The sequence below is a fragment of the Artibeus jamaicensis genome, unplaced genomic scaffold (genome assembly GCF_021234435.1).
Source record: "Artibeus jamaicensis isolate MK-2021 breed Jamaican fruit bat unplaced genomic scaffold, CSHL_Jam_final contig_851, whole genome shotgun sequence".
NCBI classification, from domain to species: domain Eukaryota; kingdom Metazoa; phylum Chordata; class Mammalia; order Chiroptera; family Phyllostomidae; genus Artibeus; species Artibeus jamaicensis.
Genome location: NW_026521986.1, coordinates 10,731,918 through 10,747,570, shown reverse-complemented (window position 1 = coordinate 10,747,570; position 15,653 = coordinate 10,731,918). Strand labels below are relative to the sequence as shown.

Below are 15,653 nucleotides of genomic sequence, written 5' to 3'. Positions count from 1 at the left end.
AATATTTATTCATTTTTCATTAAAAAATCTTTATTGTATTTTTTACATTACCTTTTAGTCCCCTTATACCTCCCTCCCCACAGCATTCACCACACTGCTGTCCATGTCCATGAGTCCTTTTTCTTTTTTGTTCAATCCCTGTACCCCCTAACCTACCCCTCCCACTAGCTGTCATCCTGCTCTCCATGAGTCTGCCCCATTTTCCTTGTTAGTTCAGTTTGTTCACTAGATTCCACATATGAGTGAGATCACATGGTCCACGAATATGTATTGATCACCTACTAAGACATACTTGGTCTCTAACCTGGTGGAACATGCAAGTGTGTGAAAAAGAACAAAAACACATTTATAGACTGTGGTTAGCAAGGTGAAGAATGAGGGACATGGGAACCAACTTTTGATAAAGATGCTCAGGGAAGACATTTCTGAGAAAATGAATTTAAGCCAAGATTCGTCAACTTTGGCAGTATTGACATTGTGGGCCAGACAATTCTTTTGTTGTGGGGACTGTCCTGCACATTGTCCAATGTCCAGCAGCATCCCTGGCCCCTGCCCACTGGATGCCAGTAGCACCCTCCACCCCCACTGTGGCAACTAACTATGTCCCCAGATATTGTCAAATGTCCCTCTGGGGCCAAAATTGCTCCCGACTGAGAACCACCTATTTAGGCTGAGTCCCGAAAGATGAGGAGTCTGTCCAGAGAGAACAGAATTGCCCTGGGGGCCCATTAGGTCACAGGAAGGAGTTTGGATCTTCTAAACTGAAAGAAATCAATGACTTTCTTCATGGGTGACATGACTGACTTTGAATTTTGAAAAGATCATTCTGGCTGTGGAGCGGAGAATGGATTGATGTGAGTGATAGAGAAAGTTGTCGCTATCAAAGGAGGCAGCCCTCTGCCCAACACCCAGGACGTGGTGGTGGCAGGAACTGGGGTGAAGAGGAGATAAATGGTCACCATTTTTTGAGCTCAGGTTTTGCTGAATGATTTGATGTAGAGATTCCATCCCTAAGCATATCCGATGGTGCCCCCCTTGCTCCCTGGTCTAGGGGTAACATTTGCTGGGAGAAGGAAGTGGCGTGGGTAAACTTTAAGCCCAATCACATAGTTGCCTGGCAGCATAGCTCTCATAAGAATATGTTGTTGGGGCTAATGTTTGTCTGGGACAAGGTGCGGAAGTGAGTCCCTTGGGATTCTGGCTGACAGTGTCTCTTAGGCCCCAATTTCTGCTCGTAAACCTGGAAAGGCAGAAAATGTGGAGCTGATTAATGAGTGAAGGCTAATTGAGGTTCAATGCTGAAGTCTTAAATTTCAAAGACCCTGATGATACAAAATCCATCCAGCATCCCCAGCTGGGAAAAATGGAAGCACAGTGACCTGGAAGTCAGGCTGAGGCTGAGCAAAACTGTTGGTTTGAATGGAACCTGATCTTGGGCCTCTTGACTGAGGTTGAAGAGGGATCGGCAGGCATTAGGAAACAGGGAACTAAGGGTGTGTGGTGAAGAGATTTATGCGTTACCAGGGGAGTGGGAAAACAGCAGGGCCCAACTCTAATAAAATATAAGGGGTTCAATATTAGGAAGGCCTGTTTGTTAGTTTGTTTTTAATTGCATAGAACATGGTTGCCAGGATTTTAAATTACAGTGCTCTAGGCATGTAATTAAGCGAGAGGGCTTAGGAGGGCTTAGTTGGCACCAACTGGGATACCAAGTTGTTGATGCAGCTTATGAGAGTGATCTTCTGATATTAAAATTCAGGGACTGAGTGTTGGTGTGTCCCTCACCCCATTTGTGTGTTTTTCTTGTGGGCCTCCAAGCTCCAAGTGAAAATGACCAGCCCCTGCCATCCCCCCTTAATTTTTTTTTTTTTTTTTTTTGGCTCCCTGTGTGAAAATCCCTGTCCAGGCCTGAGTCTGGCCTGCAGCAATAGCATCCAGTAGAAGGGGCTTCTGGGCCTAAAACAAAGGTGAATCATGCAACCCAATTGCAAGCCATCCCAGTCCTCACAAATGCCTGCATGCAATCTCTCCTGCTTAAAATCACAGAATTTTAGAGCTGTATATGAACTTTACAAGAACCTTCTAGTTATATATACGAGAAATCTGAGAGCCCAAGTCATAAACTGAGTTGCTCAAGGTCACTCAGCTGGTGGGTGGTGTCAAGAAATGACTGGGACTGGAACCTGGGCCCTCGGTGCCCTCCGGTGTAACCCGAAGGCCCCCAGGTAGCTATGGAGCCGTCTCTTCTCCACCCACCCCACCTTCAACACGAATTCCCACTCTGTCTGGAATACGTGCTGTTTTCCCAGTCTCTTTTCACCAGAAACCTCTGCTGCAGAGGTTTCGTGGACAGAGAAGAGGGATGTCATAGCCCAGGTAACTGGAGTGCTTTATGAAATAGTAGAAGATAGTTCCCTCTTCAAGTCATGAGGGAACCATTTCACCCCGGCAGAAACAACTCCCTCAGTGAACCCTAATGGCCTGGAAGAGCTCCAGCCCCTCCCCAAAGTGAGCAATTTCCTCTGCTCTGACAGCACAGGCCCATTACATCATGGAGACACTCTGTGTTTACCTGGCAATTATCCGAACGGGAGCCAGGAGCGGGCCCTCTCAAGAGGTTCTCTTTGATCCTTCCTGGCACTACACTCAGAGGTGGGGAGATGGGGCTGGGGAGTAGATGAAGAAGGTCCTCAGTGGTTGCCGGGACCAGATCCCCGGGCCTCTGGGCCCCTGCACCCTGCTCTGTGCCCACGGGGACCTTGCTGCTGCTGCAGCAGCAAACAGAGGATTTTAGAGCCCCAGCTTCCCTCCCCCAGGTCAGTGCGGGAGTTTCATGGGCGGATGAAGGTGAAAGACCTGTGAATCTTCAGGATCAAAGCTTATGCACTTGTTTTAGGTGACCATGTCCTGCATGTCTTCGATGCCTTGATTTTGAGTAACCCGTCCTACCCTCTTTTTAAGTTCAGGTACATACTGAAATTCGTATTCTGATTTTTGGTTCTGAAGACAGAGATACTTATTCAGAAAAGGCATTCTTCACCCCCTTTGTGGTTGTTGACTTTGAACCTCACAAAACCATCTGTGAGAAGAACAGAATTAACACCCCACTGCCCTCCCCCACTCTGCCACACACACACCAGCCAATCATCTGGGAAACTTGTGTTGGGACCCAGCAAGGCAGGGTGTGTGTATGTGTGTGTGTGAGTGAGGGTGGGTTTGGGAATCAGTTCTGGGCTCAAATACCCGTTTCGACATTGCCATGATTTACAGCATTTTCCAACTTCATCAGCTGCTCCTCCCCACACGCCTCTGCTTCAGAGCACTAGCCTCCCGGTCTTATCTCCCGTACCCGGAGCCCACCTCAGGGCCTCGCACCAGTGCTTCCCTTCCTCTGGAATGTTCTCCTCCCATATGCCTGCACCCCTGCCTTCTTCAAGCTTTCCATGGCCACCCTCAACATCACAGTCCTCCATACCCTCGCACCATCTCCTGTAACTGGAACAGACACTGGCATTCGGGCTGCCTGTCACTACCAAACCCAATAAGCAATGACAGCAATTGAATCTTTAATGGGTGCTTTATTCGGATGGCCGGTGATCTGAGAAGGTGGTGGGTTTATACCCTAACAAACCATCTTCCCTTGCCATTTTAGGTGAGACCTTTTATCGGGGTGGGGGCAGATAAACAAGGCACAGTGAGGGCTTTGAGATTCAGAAGCTGCAACATTCCTGTCCTGGGTGGTTAGCTGTTCCCAGGGGAGAGAAGTCGTAGGCTCCCCTGGAACACAAAGGCCCGGATGCCTCCAACTTGTCCCCAGGCGGTGATCTCTAGCAGGCCCCAGGAGGCCAGCTGTTTTCCCAGGAGCCAGGATGGGCCTTATCTGTAGTTTCTGAAACAAAAGCTTTAACATACATATTACTTGCTAGACTTATAACTTATTACCTTAAGCTAAAATTTTCCAAGTCTTGAGTCCCCTATCACTCCTTCCTTGCTTTGTTTCTCCGTAGCTCCCTTCCCCCTCCAGTACAGCGATTTTCAACTGGGTGCCGCAAGGATTTTTAAAACATGCACTATCTGACCATTTATTTAGTCAGGGCACTGACCTCTTTCCCCTCAGATTGTCACATAAACAAAATGACAACAGCCAACACAGCAACAGCCGTCGGTGTGAATGAATCAAAATAATATCTTTTTTTTTGCCAGATTGGCAAAAAATATTTATTTTTGGAGTGCCACAATATTTTACAAATAAGTTTATGTGAGCCATGAGGTGAAAAAGGTTGGAAATTGCTGCTCTAGCAATGATCATACAACTCACATATTTTGTTTATTACCTGTCTTCCCCACTTGCAATGTAGGTGCCACGAGGGCAAGGGCTTTGTCGCCTCTGCTCACTGCCGTATCCCCACATCGAGAGCAGTGTGCCTGGCTCTTGGCACGAGTTTAAGGAATCTGAATGGATACATGAATCTGAGCAAGTAGCACACCTCTCTGAGCCTATGTCCTCCCTCTCTCAAAAGGAATTAAAGCAGACAACTGCTGTAGATAAAAATGAGGGCCAGCATAGATCAAGTTCTTATTCAGTGCCAGTTTTCAAATGTTCTAAGAGCTTTACCTGGATTATCTTTTTTAAATCCTCTTCCAAATCCTATGAGGTATTCTTTTTATCTTCATTTTACAGAAAAGGAACCTGAGGCTTAGAGATGTTGAGTCACCAATGCAGGGTCACACAAAATTCTAGCCTGATTTGTCTGAGCCCAGAGACAGCACTCTGAACCCCACAGCGTACAGCGCCTGCAGCCATGGCTCTGCCAGGGCCTCTCTGGGTCACACAGCTCAAGGCCCTTGTGGTCTGTTGGCCCCTTCTCTTGTGTGAACCTGTCCCTCCCACTGAAGCCTGGTGTTTTGGAAGTGTGTCCTGTCCTTAGCAGTGAGCCTGGAGTGTCTAGCAGTGAGATGGGTGGTTTGATCCCTGGGAGACCTCAGGTCTGACACCCTCTCTGCCAGTAACTTACCGTCTGATCTTGGGCCATCACTTCCTCTCCCTGGGCCCCACGTGCTGCTGGTACAATGAGTGCTTAGGTCTCTCCCAGCTCTATGGGCCCTCAGACGGTGAGAGGACCCTGCAGGGCTGTGGCCTTGACCCTGCTCTGCTGAGTAGCATCATCCATCCTGCTTGGAAGACCACAGTAACAGCGACAGACTCTGACACAGCTTTTCCAACTTGCTTCCTTCTCCATTTCCTGTTTGCAGGGTGGATTAAAAACTTGGACCAGGATTTTCATAAAGACAGACCCATGGCTCCGGGGAGAGCCCTGAGGGAATTCATGACATGCCAGAGGAGGAAGGAAATCCTTTGTCTCACTGCTGCTGTTTTATCTGGAGTGTTTCCAAAGGACACTGGCCTGTTGACAATGCCTCCTGAGGGCCCTGCGGTCGGTGGCCCTCCCTTTCCTCGCCCCTAGCCTGTGCCTGTCCTGGCCGCCTGTGGACTGCTTCAGAGCCAGGAGTCAGCATCACCAGGCATGCTCTGACCCCACTGGCAGAAGCGGTAGGTAGTGTCTGGTCTCCCTTTAGGCCTCCCCGCAACCCCTCTTCCCAGAACCTGGAAGAGGCCACCGCATCTCATGCCTTTGGAAAAACTTGGCCAAGAGGCAGCTAGCAATGATGAACGGATAGCTTTCAGGCCTTAGAGTCAAAGCTGGCGACTGCCTGGGTGGGCCCTGGGTCAGCCTTCCAGACCTGGGGTCTGCACCTCCCCGGGTCTGGTTCCCCCCCCCCCCCGGTTGTGCTTCCTTGATGTGTGTGTCTACCTCACTGTCTACCTCACTGCTCTCAGTTCCAGTCGGGTGCATTCCTTGCCTCTAGGCACCCTCTGCTCACTTACTCTCTCTCCACTCCCTCAGCTCCCTCCTCTCCCCACTCCCCCACACTTCATGAGAACCAGCCCTTGGAGACTTGGAGAGCGAGTCTCAGGTCCTCTGCAGCCCTTGGCTCCAGGCCCCTCTCTGTGTTCTTTCCTCTCCCTCTTCCAGGGACCTGCCTCCTCTGCGTGAGCTTCTCCACCCGTCACCACCTGTGCTGAGGGCAGGACTGGGTATCATCAGTCCTTTGACCCTCGGGTGGCCTGGGCATGACGCTCTGGAGTTTAATCACTTGGGGTGGAATCTGGACTCTGTTCCTCACACACAGCTTTGGGTATGTCACCCACTGTTTATGCTCCAGTTTCCTCAGTCTGTCAGTCAGGGCTGACAGGAGTGTAGACCTCGTGGAATTGTGAAGATTAAATGAGTACTGCACTTAAACACTTTGGACAGTGCCTGAGACTTGAGAAGTTTTGCAAAAGTTAGGTGTTTTTATCCATGTAAGTATGAAACAATGGAGGGTAGCTAAGAGCTCCTCTGCATGTAGGACAGGGCCCCGTTCAGCCATGGCAAGCAGACTAAAGAGCCGCTGTGAGCTGACCAGGCTACGGCGGTGGCCAGGCCAATGTTGGCAGTGCCCAGGAAGGGCTAAAACAAGGTCCCAGATCAAGTCAGCTTGAGGCTTGGGAGCCGCTGTAGAGAAGAGGAGTTGGGGCAGGGAAGGAAGGTGGCTTCCACACAGAAGGGATGATGTCACTCCTGCACTCCCCGGACTCTGGGTGAGCATCAGGCCAGGGTGGGTGGGAGGACAGAGAGCGCTTGCTGTTGCAGGGAAGGTTTGGATGGCCAAGATGAACAACACAGATGCATCCCTAAGAACCTACTAAGGATGGGTGGGTGCGACCCACTCACTGCATATGGAGGGCTGACATGCCAACTGACACCATTTAAATTGTCACAACCCATCCCCCACATTTCCTTCACCTCTTCTCCCCTCTTCAGGCCCTCAGGGCCATTCATGGGGTCCCTTTGCCTTCTCAGGAGAGACCCGATGGAACAGCCTCTGCCAGTAGCCACACTGAGGGTGAAAGAGTTAAGGTCTCTCGATGTCTTCTAAGTTTTCCCCATGTGGGAGAGATGGAAGGCCCTGACTTTTATTAAAGAAACACTGTCTCACCAAGCAAGAGGGCAGATGGCTGAGTCCAGCAGCTCCTTCCCACTGCTCCCCGGCTCAAGGGTGGGCCTGTCTTCCCCAGTGAGGAGCAGTGCCTGGGACTCCGAGCGCGGGCTTCCGTTCCTCCTGGAGCGCTGCTCACACTGGACCTCTATGCTGCACAGTTGCCCGTGGACCCGGCCAGCCTAATCGGGGACCCTGCCTCAGGACCCCTTCCTCCCCATTCTTGGTTGTCTTTTGTGAAGGGCTGGGGGTAGGAGGGAGGTGACTGTGAGGAGTGGGAGTAATCAGATTGAAACGCAGGGCTGAGGGGGACCGTCCTTGGGGCAGGAGGAGAAGGCTGCCGCGGAAGGGACAGCAGGCCCCAAGCGTTGCCTCCCCTTCCCTCCTGTCACCGCGGAGGGAGCTGTGCCGTCTCACAGATGATGAATTGGGAGCTGGGCAGCAGCGGTCCGGTACCCGTAGATCCCGCGCTCTGCTGGTTCATTAGGAAGAGAAATGACTGAGCCAAAGCTGCCAGGAGCCAACCCACTAGGATTGTTTTTCTCTGGCACTTTCCACAGCATTGCCAAGCTAATGGAGGGATTAGGGTATCCGATGCTGGGAGCGACGGGAAAACCAGGTGTCCACTAGGTGGGCAGTCAGGTGTGTGCCTAGAGTGTTGGCAGTGCCCGGTGTCCCCACCCATCCCCTGCATCCCCCCCCCCCCCCCATCCCACACAAGAGGGACACTCTCGTGGTCTCCCTGGGCTCAGAAAGGGACGGTCTTCCGGTCTGTACCTCCAGACTCCCAGGTTAACAGTCTCCTGGCCGGGCAGGGCTGCCACCCCGGTGACTCAGCAGGAAGGGAGTTCCGGGCAGTGCTTACTCTCTTCTGAGGGATCCTGCCTGAGAAATAGCTGAGGCCAGAGTGCAGCAGCGGTTGGGTCTGTTTGCTTTTTCAAGGCTCTTCAGCGGCGGCTCTGGCCGCCTCCCCATTCGTTGACAGATACAATTGTTGTGCTTTCCCATCTCCAGAAAAATGCTGTGCGAACTCATCTTTCATCAAGTCCCTTAGCCCCAGGGGTGATCTTCAAAATAGTGCCAGACATTAATGCTTCTATAGCAGGATGCCAAGGAGGTCCAGGGTCCACGACAAGGGGACTCGGGTGGCTCAGGGCACAGCCATTTACCAGGTGGATGGAAAGCACTTTAATATATTGGAGGATGGTGGGATTCACTTTTTCTTTACTTTATTGTAAAAAAAAAAATCCCACATAAGATTAAATTGACCACCTTAACCATTTTTAAGAGCTTGCTTCAGTAGTGTTAAGTATATTTACATTGTTGGCCAACAGGGCTCTAGAACTTTTGCATCTTGCAAAACTGAAACTCTGTAGTGTTTAGTGGTAAACACTAAGTCTCCCTTCTTTCTGCCCCCAGCCCTTGGCAACAGCCTTTCTACTTTCTGCGTGTATGGTTTTGACTACTCTGGATACTTTATGTGAGTGGAAGCATACAATGGTTGTCCTTTTGTGACTTGGTTTCACTCAGCATTATGTCCCTGAGGTTCAAAACACTTCAGTGTTTTAACAGCTCAGGTTTGCCCACATGTATTGACTAATGTCAGCCCTGTGTTGCCTTCCACCTCAGACCTGAGCCCTGTTGCACAGTTGTGGAAATTATTCTTGCTTGAATATTAAAGAAAGCTCCTTCCTCATCCCAAAACCCTTATAATGGCTCTTTCCCTAATGCATTTAGGAGACTTTTGGAGCATGGGAAACCTTTCTACTTTAATCAGTGTTTTGATCAAGAGCTAATTAACCAATACTTTCTGGTTCCTTCCCAACTATTTCCTTCAATATACCACATATTACCTAAATGGAATATCTTTTATTTTTTTTAAACACACCCTAAACATTCCCATCTTCGTGCCTTGGCTTATGCAGTTTCCTCTACAAGGAGGGCCTTTTTTTGTTGACAAAAATTACCAAAGAGATGTGGAAAAAGGAGAAACTTTACCCAGGTGAGCAGTTTGCAAACAGGGGAAACACGGTCTCCAATGGTAACAAAAAATGTGTTTCACCAAGACAATAGGGAAGCCACCTTTTATAGAGAGAGTTCCACCCAGCTCCTGATTGGTTCAATTTTATGCAAATGAGATTTCCAAATTTGTACAGTTCAGATTGGTCTGAATTGTGTGTTCTGATTGGTTGTTACAGAGTAGTTCTGACTGGTCAGTCTAGATGCACTAAGGATAAAATTGTATGCTCCTGGTTGGACAGGGCAGGTGTCAGTCCACTGGTCAAATGACAAATCAGAAACTGTTATGATGGTTGGCTCAGATGGCAGGAGCACAATACAGGAGGCTGAAAACTCAGTCTGTGGCTTTTCCTAGAATGCAGAGTATGTGAGAAGCCTCTGTCAGCAATGGCCACTAGATCCTGGCTATGAATTTGGGCCCAGTTTGTTATGAGAAGTTCACTTTGACAGATGTGTTTCCTCTCAGTGTTCACACTCTTTTCTCATTGAGTTCAACTCACACTCAGCTGCTAAGGCGCGCTCAAACTGCACCTTCTCCATGGAAGTCTCCAACTATTCCTCTATTCAGAAACGATCTCTCTTTCCTCTGATACCCCAAAATGCTTTTTTCTAAAATTTCAGTACGGTGCCTATGATTTTGTCATCACCATCATCATCATTTGGTAGTATTTACCGAGAATCTACCCTGTGTCATGAAAATAGTTTGCACTTTACAGTCTCATTAGCATTTCTAGCTTGTAAAATAATTATTTAGGCATTTTTTTTCTAGGTCATGATAATAAAAACTGAGATTTGCCATCAAACAGACATGGGCTTGGACCCTAGTTCCATTATTGGCTGAAGCACTTTGGGCAAATTACATGTCCTGTTAAACCTCAGCTTTCTTGCTGATAAAACAGATAATAATACTTCATGTCATGTTGTTGTATTGCATGAAGTAATGATAATAGGTAGTATTTACTACACTGAATACTACTGCATTTACTGAATGCTTATTATGTGCTGAGCAATGCTCCAACTACCTCTTCTTGACTATCATCTTGTTTACCATAATAATTTAAACCTTTATAACAACCCTAGGAGGTAAGTTTACAAAGGGAGATAGTAATGCAAAGAAATTTAAGCCAGTAAGTGGAAGAGCCAGCATAAAACCTTCAGAATTCTTACTGTTTTTTAAGTATATTTTATTGATTATGCTATTACATTTGCCCCATTTATTTCTCCCCTTTATCCCCCACTCCCCTGCACCCCCTTCCCTCCAGCATTCCCCTCCACCCTTAGTTCATGTCTGTGGGTCATACATGTAAGTTCTTTGGCTTCTCCATTTCCCATACTATTCTTAACCTCTCCCCTGTCTACTTTGTACTTACATTTATGCTTCTTATTCCCTGTACCTTTTCCCCCTGCTCTCCCCCTTCCCCTCCCCAATGATCTCCATGAGATCTCCTCTCTATGAGATATCCATTTCTGTGATTCTATTCCTGTTCTAATTGTTTGCCTAGTTTTAGTTTTTGTTTTTTAGGTTCAGTTGTTGATAGATGTGAGTTTGTTGTCATTTTATTGTTCATTGTTTTGATCTTCTTTTTCTTAGATAAGTCCCTTTAACATTTCATATAATAACAACTTGGTAATGATGAACCCCTTTGACTTGATCTTATCTGGGGAGAACTTTATCTGTCCTTTCTTTCCAAATGACAGCTTTGCTGGATACAGTAATCTGGATGTAGGTCCCTGCCTTCCTTGACTTTGAATATGTCTTTCCAGCTCCTTCTTGCCTGCAAAATTTCTTTTGAGAAATCAGCTGATAGTCTTATGGGACCAGCTTTGTAGGTAACTGTTTCCTTTTCTCTTGCTTCTTTTAAGATTCTCTCCTTATCTTTAATCCTGGGTAATTTAATTATGATATACTTTGCTGGGTTTCTTCTTGGACCCAACTTCTATGGGACTCTCTGAGTGTCCTGGACTTGCATGTCTAGTTCCTTTGCCAGATTGGGGAAGTTTTCCTTCATTATTTATTCAAATAAGTTTTCAATCTCTTGCTCTTCTTCTTCTCCTTCTGGCACCCCTATGATTCAAATGTTGGAACATTTAAAGTTGTCCCAGAGGTTCCTCAGCCTCTCCTCATTTCTTTGAATTTTTGTTTCTTCATTCTGTTACAGTTGGATGTTTATTTCTTCCTTTTGCTCCAAGTTGTTGATTTGAATGCCAGTTTCCTTCCCTTCGCTGTTGGTTCCCTGAATATTTTCCTTTATTTCACTTTGGGTAGCTTTCATTTCTTCCTTTATTTTGTGACCAGACTCAACCATTTCTGTGAGCACCCTTATTACCAGTGTTTTTAACTCTGCATCCGATAAGTTGGCTATCTCCTTGCTTAGCTCTTTTCTGGAGTTTTGATCTGTTCTTTCATTTGGGTCATATTTCTTTGTCTCAGAGCACCGGTCTGCATGAATGTTTCTTCTTTAATTCCTTGGTTGTTGAACTTCCATAGTTTAATTTTCTGTCAGTTCTGGTTGTTTTTGTTTTTAAATTGGTTGTTGTCCTTCTTTTGATTGTGTGAGGAAGCAAAGCATATCTACCTACGCCTTCTTCCTAGCAGGAGCTCCCAGAATTCTTACTCTTAATTATTACCAACAGTTACCTCTTTAGGGTGGATAATCTCCAGCACATGCTGGACAGTATCTGTTTAATACTTAGCCCAGCACAGGCAGGTGGAAGCTGCTAAATTTTTTTTTCATTTTAAACAAGAAGTTTATTTCAACAACCACATGCTTGACTTGAATACTACCTAGGATTCATTTCTTTGAGTAATTTATCCCTACTTAAAGACAGATTGCCCTACATGTAACAGCTATGTACAAAAAAGTTATAAAATTGTCTTGGTCTCACAATGATAAATAAAAAATATTAAAATTAAAATTCTCCAATCAAACAAGGTATGCAAGGGTTTTTGTGTTGTTCTCCTTTTTCTTAAACAGTGAGAGTAAAATAACTTACTGGAATCTAAAAATAAGAGCTGAGTGAGCATGCCACTGATGGAGAAGGGGATATCTTCAGAGAACCAGTATTTTCCTTTATCTCCATGTGATGTCAATCAAAATATACCATTGGACATTTAGTTTAAAAATGCAAATGCTTGCGCATATACATCAGTAACTTTATGCACAATATAAAGGACTGGGGAAAGGGAAAATGAAAATATTGAGAACACTATATTGAAGTAATCAAGATGTGGAGGAACCAAGTTGCAGTTTTCTAACTGAGAATGTCTTCTTGGTCTGCAGGAATGAAGTTCTGAAGTAGCAGGTTCCCTTTTTAGTAGACACCTCCTGTCTGCTGCTAGAATACCTCCATTGTATCTTCATCCTCCATCCACACAACTGTGCAGGTGTGTCTGTTTCACTGATTGGCTGCCCATCAATTCGGAATCTGATCTGCCTCATTGACAAACCCTGTTGTTCACAATAGGCTTTCATTAGTTTACTAAGTGGTGTGTGCCTCTTAATTTTAAACGGCACCACAGAACCATCCTGCTCCACCACCTTCAAATTAATATGATCTCAGTCTTGATTCTTTCCTTGGGCTCTTTATCGGCCATGGTGAGCACCAGAGTCTCTTCAGCTGCCGCTTCACAAAAGAGGAACCAGGTCTGTTGGAAGCTGCTGTTATTATCCTTATTCTTGCTGTTGAGGGCTGGAGTCTGTCCTGCGCATCTTTGTTTCCCCACAGCTCCTCATGGTAGTAATAGGTTGCAGTTAAGCATTTTCCACAAATATGCATTTGCCAGGAATTGTGGCCGGTCCCTCACCCTAGCACAATTAATGAGTGAGTGATGAAAAGAGGGGACAAAAACTCTTGAACAATGGGCAAAAATGGTCTGAAAAGAAGGATCATCCCTGCTAGGTTGTAAGCCAGGCAAGAAGAGGTTGTAGCAGAGAGGCCTCCCAGGGATCTGACTTATGGCCAGTATTCATCAGTGTTTTCATTAATGACTACAAAGATGGAGTGCAGAGTATGCTAATCAAATTGGTGAAGCCTGCAAGGCGGGATAGAAGCTGAGCACTTAGGAGGCCAGCTCCAGCTTGCAGACAGTACTTGACAAATTAGATAAATAAACAGAGTCAATAAACGGAGCTCCAGGAGCTGCAAACTTCAAGTGGCTCCGAGAGAGCAGACACCTCTCATGGCTCTGCCCAGAGAAGGCTTGACCCACTTTTCTTCAGGCTTCACCTGGCTTGACTGCACATTTGGGGCAAATCTGAGTGCAGTTCCCTTGAGGGACTTGGGCCTGGAGGCCTCACGGTCCAAGTCCCTACTCCAAAGGCTAAGCTGCCCTCATTTCACCCTGCCCCACCCCTCCTCGCCCTAGCCATCTGCTTAGCTGGGTCTCATGTGGAAAGGAGATGGCTCTACTTGCCCCTGCAAAGACCAGAGACTTGGTAAAGACAGGAACTTGCCCCACGATGCCCCACTCCTGCCCACCAACGTGGTGCTACCCTTCCTCTTCCTAGATAGTCTCATCATTAACCAACTTTTCCCATTTGATGCTGCGCTGGGGGTTCCTTGGGAAAGTGTGTTGGGTGTGAAAGAAGGAACAAGGACACAGTAGGGATCTGGTAGGAAATGCCCTCTGCCTGCCTTGCCAGCCTCTGGGAGGGAGACAGCGTCTGAGCGCTTTGGCAGTTACAAACCTGTGTGGGCTTTGCAGCTCCTGCCCCGTCCTCCTTCTGGAGCTATGTGACAGATTACTTAACTTCTCTGAGTCAGGTCCCTCTGCTTACCAATAATTGAAAGCCACTTGATTTATCTTAATCGAAATGAGAGTACTTGATTTAGAGAATAAGAATAAGAGAGATTCTCAGGAAACTTAGGAGCTGGTGAGAGGGTCTCAGTGGACCGTGGTGTGGCCTCTTTCTTCCTCTTCTCTGCAGTTACACAGTTCTCTGCTTCTGCTTTTACTCGCACACCTGATTCTCTCTCCTTTCTCAGTCGGCTACACGCTGGTGTTACAGCCCCACCTTTACGGAGGGCCTAGCAGTGAGGACAAATGTCTTTATATCCAAATCTACATTTCTGGGAAAAGGAAACTGCACTGGGGTTAAGTTCCTTCCCCAGCCTGAGGAGGCGTGGTACGTGCTTTTACCATATGCCAGGAACAACCCACTTTGATGGTGGGGGTGGCAGGTTCTCAGAGAAGGGGCGAGAGTGGGGAATCACCCAATCAGGTCTTCAGTGCATCCCTAAGCTTCAGTTTGCCTGAGTGAAAATGAGAATCCTTTTACGTACCTCACAAGAATAAATAAAATACTTTATGGAGAGTGTTTGACATAGTGGCTGATACATAGTAAGTGCTGTCACTTGTGAGCAATTGCTCCTATTCATAAGGTTCACTAGACTTGGGGAGAGGATCCCTGAGGTGAGATGGGCCCACGTGGGGACCAGAGCTCCGAGGGGACAGGCCTGAGGGAGGTGACTGTGCAGAATGTGTCTATGTTCGTCAGCTGTCAGTTGCAAGGAGCAGATGGGAAAGGAGGAAGCTGGAGTTTGGCCTTTCTACAAGCTCAGTGATTGCTCCAATGGCACCTAAGAGCCCTGTTGACCTCCTGTTCTAGGGTTACATAGTTTAGTCCACTGCGGATGAGGTGTCAGTACCTTCTTACCCTGAAATGTGTGCCAGCTGGGGCACTGGCATGTCTTTTTAATCTTTTTATTTCCTTATCATAGAAGTTGACATTAAAAGTCAGTCTACCATTAACTCATAACCGTGCTAGATGGTCAGATACTCTATCCCCATCGTCTTTATTTCTACCCCTCCATCTTCTCTAAATCTCCTCTGCAAGAAAACAAAAACAAAACAATACAAAACCCCACAACAACAAAGCTTTCTCTGGTTTGACTAGTATGAATTCAGGCAGATAAATGAAATCAATGCCTGGACCGGAAAGGACCAGTTCTGTTTGGAGCCAGCTAAGATATCCTACCACATATTATAGAAAATTAGAACTATAAGAGACCTTACCAGTAGTTTAGTGATTTTTAAATACCAGTCTGTGAACCAGTATCAAAACTTAGCTTCTAAATAAATGCGGTTTCCGGATCCCCACCAACTGTCTGGCTCTGAGACCCAGGCAGATTTTAGACTCGCTTTCACCCATTGATGGATGAGGATAAGGTCAATGAGACCTGCCAGAGGTTCTGGGTCCCACAGACAATGATGGCACATTGTGGTTCAGGTTTCCTCAGCCATAGGTCACAGTGCTTATCTGCATTTCTAAGCCCACGTGCATGTCAAAGACACAGAAGCCCTGTAATACTGAATCCAAAAGTAAAAATTTAAGGAACATTTTGATAAGGTGAGCTTTCCCTTACCAGAGCTGACACCAACGTAATGCAAACATCTTCATCCCCAGCCCCACCCCTCAGCCTGCACTCGGCTTCACCCCAAAAGCTCGCCGCTTTGAGGTTGGGAGGGTGAGGGGAGAGACTAAGAGCCCTCCATGATTTTAACAATTTCAGTACATTCTAAATTGAAGAAAATAATTTTCCATGTAAGTTGCTGGGCTCCATACGGGACTTATCAAAACAAGCAAAACAAA

The 15,653-nt window shown here is 46.9% G+C and overlaps 1 pseudogene; it reads right to left on the bottom strand.

Moving 5' to 3' along the window:
- Nucleotides 1-12,372: 12,372 nt before the first annotated feature.
- LOC119035558 (small ubiquitin-related modifier 2-like) lies at nt 12,373-12,655 on the bottom strand (annotated as a pseudogene).
- Between the last annotated feature and the right edge of the window lie 2,998 nt (nt 12,656-15,653).